Below are 6,712 nucleotides of genomic sequence, written 5' to 3' on the forward strand. Positions count from 1 at the left end.
TTCTCTCTTTCTTTTTTAAAGAGGCAGGTCTGTATCACCCATGGTGTAGTGCTGTGGCACGATGATAGCTCACTGCTGCCTCCGACCCCTGGGCTCAGGCAATCCTCCTGCCTCAGCCCCCCCAAGTAGCTAGGAGACTACAGGTGTGCACCACCACACCTGGCTAATTTTCATAAAAAAATTTTTTGTAGAGATGGACACTATGAATCTATGTTGTCCAGGCTGATCTTGAACTCTCGGCTTCAAGCAATCCTCTGCCTTGGCCTCCCAAGGTGCTGGGATTATAGGTGTGAGCCACAGCCCCCCTCCTGGTTTGATAGTTTCTTAAGATGTTAAACATAAATGAACTATATGACCAAGGACTTCTACTGCCAGATATCTTTCTACTCAAGATAAATGAAAATGTATGTTAATGCAAAAACTTGTACACGAATGTTCGTAGGAGCACTATTCACAATAGCCAAAAAATGTAAAAAATCCAGATGTACATCAACTGGTAAATGGATAAGGTATACTATATGTATACCATGGAATACTATTTGATAATAAGAAGGAATAAAATTCTGATACCAATTACAATGGACCTTAAAAACATTTTGCTGAATGAATGAAACTAAAACAAAACACCATATATTGTGTAATTTCATTTGTACGAAATGTTCAGAAAAGACAAATCCATAGAGACAGAAAAGTAGTGGTTGCCTGGGGTTGGAGATAGGAGCACAGAGTAACTACAAATGAGGGTGACGTTTCTTTTGGTAATGATGGAAATGTTTGAAAGTTAGATTATGGCACAACTCTAAATTTGCTAAAATTTTACACCCAGAGCAAGTGAAAAATAATATGTGCTCGTGATTCCTGGTTCCATTACTTTCCATGCCTCAGTTTCCTCATTGTTAATAGTACTTCACAGTGGTTGTAAAGATAAAATACGAAGTTAAATACCAGTAAAGTGCTTAAACTCCTTGATATACAGAAGATACTTGATAAGGGCTGAACGGAGTGACTGGGCATGGTAGCTGGGATCTGTGTCATTTTACATGTCCCCTCATTTTTTGATTACTTTATTCTTTGATAGTTTGATTACCTTGGAACATCCAGTCATCTGTTATCTCTGTCCTAGCCTTGGAATCAGCCATTTCTCCAAGGATCCCTGGTTTCTTTTAGTAGGAAATGTTATTTTATTTTATTTCCGAGACAGTCTTACTCAGTTGCCCTGGCTAGAGTATAGTGGTGCGATCTTGGCTCACCGCAACCTTTACCTCCTGGATTCAAGTAATTCTTTATGCCTCAGCCTCCCTAGTAGCTGGGATTACAGGCATGTGCCACCATGCCCTGGTAATTTTTTTGTGTTTTTAATAGAGATGGAGTTTCGCCATATTGGCCAGGCTGGTCTCAGACTGACCAAGTGATCCACCCGCCTCAGTCTCCCAGAGTGTTGGAATTACAGGCATGAGCCGTTGCACGCAGCCAGGAAATGGTTTTGTTGTTGTTGCTTTTTTGAGATGGAGTCTCACTCTTGTTGCCCAGGCTGGAGTGCAGTGACACAGTCTTGGCTCATTGCAACCTCTGCCTCCTGGGTTCAAGTGATTCTCATGCCTCAGCCTCCCAAGTAGGTGGGATTACAGGTGCCTACCACGAAACCCAACTGATTTTTTGTTATTTTAGTGGAGACAGGGTTCCACCATGTTGGCCAGACTGGTCTCTTAACTCCTGACCTCAGGTGATCCGCCCACCTTGACCTCCCACAGTGCTGGGATTACTGGTGTGAGCCACCGCCTCCAGGCCCAGGAAATGGTATTTTAAAGCCAAGATCTGGGTGCTAAAGCCAAGATGTAGGTGCTAGGTGAACTCATTGCTGTTAGTATTGCTCTAACATTAAACGAGAGCAGGCTTAGTAGACAGAACTTTGTTCCTTACCATTCAGTCCCTGCCACCCGCAAGGTGATTATGGGTTTCATTTCTTTGACCAAAATTAGTTTTGCCTGTTTTAGCACTTTATATAAATTGAATTATACCATAAATACTGGCTTTGTGACTGGCTTGTTTCATTAAGCATAATTTTTATGAAGTACATCATATGTTGTCTATATCAGTAGTTCATTCCTTTTCTTTTTTGAAACAGAGTCTCACACTATTTCCCAGGCTGGAGTGCAGTGGCATGATCTTGGCTCACTGCAGCCTCCATCTTCTAGGTTCAAGCGATTCTCTTGCCTCAGCCTCTGGAGTTGCTGGGTTACAGGTGCCAGCAACCATGCCTGGCTAATTTTTTTGTATTTTTAGTAGAGACGGGGTTTCATTATGTTGGCCAGGCTGGTCTCGAACTCCTGACCTTGTGATCTGCCCTCCTCAGCCTCCGAAAGTGCTGAGATTATAGGCGTGAGCCACCTTGCCCAGCAGTTCATTCCTTTTTATTGCTGAATACTGTTCTGTTGTTCGGTATATCATTATTCACCAGTTAATAGATAGATTGTTTCTAATTTTTGTCAGTTTTCATATGAGTTTTTTTTTGTGGACATATGATTTTACTTTGCATAAATTCCTAGCTGTGGATATACTGGGTCAGTAGGGTATTTGTATGTTTAACTTTATGGGATACTTGCCAGACTGGCTTCCAAAGTACTTTTTTTTTTGTGACTGAGTCTTGTTCTGTCACCAGGCTGAAGTGCAGTGGCACAATCTCAGCTCACTGCAACCTCCGCCTCCTGGGTTTAAGTGATTCTCTTGCCTCAACCTCTTGATTTTTGTATTTTTAGTGGAGACGGGGTTTCACCATGTTGGCCAGGATGGTCTCGATCTCTTGACCTTGTGATCCACCCACCTTGACCTCCCAAAGTGCTGGGATTACAGGTGTGAGCCACCGTGCCCGGCCCCAAACTTCTTTTATACTTACATCAACAGTATATTAGAATTCTGGTTATTTCATATCCTGACCAATATTTGATGATGTCAGTTTTTAAAGTTTTAGGCATTCTACTGGGTATATAGTGGTATTTCTTCATTAATCTTTGTAACCACTGCTTCGTAGTGATTACAAAGATTAAATAGGTTTTAATTTACCTTTCCTTGGTAACTAATGCTATTAAGGATTTTTTTTTTTTTTTAACGCAGTTATTGACTATCTCCTTTTGGACTCATGTATTCACGTCTTTTGCCCATTTTAAAATTAGGTTATTTGTCTTTTTATTATTAATTGTAGGTGTTATTTACATATTCTGGATGAATCCTTTGTGCAGATACATGTTTTGTGCATATTTTTCTCTCAGTTTGTGGCTTGCCTATTCATATTCTAAACTTTTTTTTGATAAGCACAAGTTTTTAGTTTTAATGATGTTCAGTTTATTAATTTTTAAAATTTCTATTAAGTGTTTTCTGGTTCATGCCTAATATCGTTGTCTACCCCAAGGAGATCATGACGCTCTCCCAATGTTTTCTTCTGGAAGGTTTGTAGTTTTAGCTTATTAAAATTATGTCCATGATCCATCTCATGTTTTTCATGTTCAGTATGAGGAAAGGGATTAAGGTTTTTTGTTTCATATGAATATCCACCTATTTCAGTATAATTTTGTGTGAATGCCTTGGTGCTTTAACAAAAATAAATTGAACTTACCTGTGTGGATCTACATCTGAACTCTGTTCTCATACATTGTCTGTTTTTCTGCCAATAGCGTATTGTCTGGATTAGTGTAACTTTCTAGTGAGTCCTAATAGTGTGAGTCCATGTCTTTATTTTTTCAAGATTGTTTTGATTATTCTTGACTTTATTTCTGTATACATTTTGGAATCAGGTGGTTAATTTCTATTTAAAAAGTTCCGACTTAATTAAGATTACATTGAATTTAAAAATGAATGTAGGAGAATTGTTACCTTAATAACATTGAGCCTTCCACCCTATGAACATTACATATTTCTGTATCGTAGAAATGTTTCAGATTGTCAGTCTTGCGTGTATTTTGTTAAATTTGTATGATTAAATCTACGTCTTTTGATTCTCTTAAAAATGGTATATTATATTATTTTTTCTTTTTAATCACGTTTTTATTTTTAAATTTTTGTTTTTTGTGGCAGGGTCTCACTTTGTCACACATGTTGGAGTGCAGTAGCACAATCTCCACTCACTGCAACCTCTGCCTCCAGGCTCAAGTGATCCTCTTAGCACAGCTTCTGGAGTAGCCAGGACTTGGCATACACCACCAATGCCTGGCTATTTTTAGTATTTTTTTGTAGAGATGGGGTTTCACCATGTTACCCAGACTGGTCTTGAACTTCTGGGTTCTAGTGATCTGCCCACCTCGGCCTCTGAAAGTGCTGGGATTATAGATGTGAGCCACTGTGCCTGGCCTAAAAATGATATACTTTAAAAATTTTCTCTTCCAATTGTTTATGTTTGTGCATGTGCATATGTATGCACACAAAATGGTACAGTTCGTGTAATTGTTTTGTACACTGCAACCTTGCTAAATTTATTTACTGTAGTAGTTTTTTGCATTCTGGGGTTTTTCTGAGAGAGCGTCTCACCACATTGCCAAGGCTGGAGTACAGTGGTGTGATTGTTGCTCACTACAGCCTTGACTTCCCAGGCTTAAGCAATCCTCCCACCTCAGCCTCCCAAGTAGCTGGGACTACAGGTGTATGCCACCATGCCTGGCCAATTTTTAATTAAAAAAATTTTTTTTTCTAGAGACAGGGCCTCACTATGTTGCTCATGCTGGTCTTAAACTCCTGGGCTCAAGTGATCCTCTTGCCTCAGCTTCCCAAAGTGCTAGGGTTGCAGGCATAAGCCACCGTACACAGCTATAATATATTCTTTTAAGTGTAGATTATTTCAGATTTCCTGTACACACATATACCTGTTAAATGAAAAAAGTTATAGTTTTTCTTTGCCTTATACAGTTGTCCCTTGGTATCTTCAGGGACTTGGTCCCAGGATCCCCTGTGGATACCAAAATCTGCTAGGGCTCAGGTCTATTATACAAAATGCCATAGTGTGGCTGTGCATGGTGACTCACACCTCTAATCCAGCACATTGGGAGGTTGAGGCAGGCAGATTGCTTGAGCCCAGGAGTTTGGGATCAACCTGAGCAACATGGCAGAACCCTATCTCTACAAAAATACAAGAATTAGCCAGGCATGGTGGTGTGCCCTTGTAGTCCCAGCTACCCAGGAGGCTGAGGTGGGAGGATCTGCCTGAGCCTGAGAGTTCCATGCTGCAGTGAGCCATGATTGTGCCACTGCACTCCAGGGTGAGTGACACAGAGTGAGACCCTGTTTCAATAAATAGATAGATAGCCACATAGCCGGGCACAGCATTGTGGCTCATGCCTGTAATCCCAACACTTTGGGAGGCCAAGGTGGGCCGATCATGACATCAGGAATTCGAGACAAACCTGGCTAACATGGTGAAACCCTGTCTCTACTAAAAATATAAAAATTAGCCAGGCATGGTGGCGCACACTGGTAACCCCAGCTACTTGGGAGGCTAAGGCAGGTGAATTGCTTGGACCCAGGGGGTGGAGTTTGCAGTGAGCCAAATTGTGCCACTGCACTCCAGCCTGGATGACAAAGCAAGACTCTGTCTCAGGGGAAAAAAAAAAAAGCCACATAGTACAGTCTGCTGTTTGTATCTGCAGAGTCTGTATTTGAGGATTCAACTAATCTCATGTTGATCTGTGATTGGTTGAGTCAGTGGGCGTGGAACCTGCGTATATGGAGAGCCACTTATATTTCCTTTTCTTGTCTTATTGCACTGGCCAGAACCTCTATTATAATGTCAAATGGACATGGTAGAGTAGATAAGTAGGAAAATTTTGAGCCTTTCACCATTCAGTATGATGTTAGCTATAGGTTTTTAATATGTGCCCTTTATCAGGTTGAGAAAGCTTCCTTCTATTCCTAGTTTGGTGAGAGTTTTTGTTATGAAAGAGTGTTATATCCTAATGCTTTTTCTTTATTGAGCTAATCATAAGATTTTTCCCCTTTAATTCTGTTAATGTGGTGAATTACATTGATGAGGTTTTAAGTATTAAGTTAGCCTTGCATGCCAGTATATTATCCTTTTTCTCACTTGCTATGTTTGACTTGGTAACGTTTTGTTAAGCCTCTTTGTTCATGGCAGGTGCAAGTTTCTTTTTCATATGTTTTTGCTTGATTTTGTTATCAAGGTTTCCTGGCCTCATAAAATGAGTTAGGAATTGTTTCTTCTCTATCTTCTGGAAGAATTTGTATAAGACTGAATTATTCCTTTAAATGTTCAGTAGCATTCGCAGTGAAGCTTTATGTGCCTTGAGTTTTCTTTGTTGGAAGGTTTTTAAACTATAAATCTAATAAATAAATTTAATACTGTTCTGATTTTCTGTTTTTTCTCATGTCAGCTTTGGTAATTTTTGTCTTTTAAAAAGTTTCTCTATTTTGTCTAACTTTCTCGGCAGAAAATTGTTCACAGTATTCCCGTTACCATTTAAATGCCTGTAGAACCAGGTGCAGTGGCTCAGGCCTGTAATCCCAGATCTTTGGGAGGCCAACGCGGAAGGATCGCTTGAACCCAAGAGTTTGAGACCAGCCTGGGCAATATAATGAGACCTCATTAATAAAATGAAATTTAAAAATTAGCCAAGCATGGTGGCATGCACCTTTAGTCCCAGCTACTTGGGAAACAGAGATGGGAGAATCACTTGAGCCGGGAAGGTGGCGGTACAGTGAGCTGAGATCACCC

At 40.3% G+C, this 6,712-nt stretch overlaps 2 protein-coding genes and 1 pseudogene across 2 annotated transcripts in view; 2 read left to right on the forward strand and 1 right to left on the reverse strand.

Moving 5' to 3' along the window:
- The window catches only part of SLC25A12 (solute carrier family 25 member 12), a 229,436-nt gene that overhangs the window by 140,740 nt on the left and 81,984 nt on the right, over positions 1 to 6,712 (reverse strand). The gene's annotated exons all lie outside the window — the stretch shown is intronic.
- HAT1 (histone acetyltransferase 1) overlaps positions 1 to 6,712 on the forward strand; it is a 74,145-nt gene that overhangs the window by 4,047 nt on the left and 63,386 nt on the right. The window lies entirely within an intron of this gene.
- Positions 1 to 6,712, forward strand: part of LOC108310976 — a 12,522-nt pseudogene that overhangs the window by 576 nt on the left and 5,234 nt on the right.

Source organism: Cebus imitator, unplaced genomic scaffold (assembly GCF_001604975.1).
Source record: "Cebus imitator isolate Cc_AM_T3 unplaced genomic scaffold, Cebus_imitator-1.0 Scaffold110, whole genome shotgun sequence".
Classification (NCBI taxonomy): Eukaryota; Metazoa; Chordata; class Mammalia; order Primates; family Cebidae; genus Cebus; species Cebus imitator.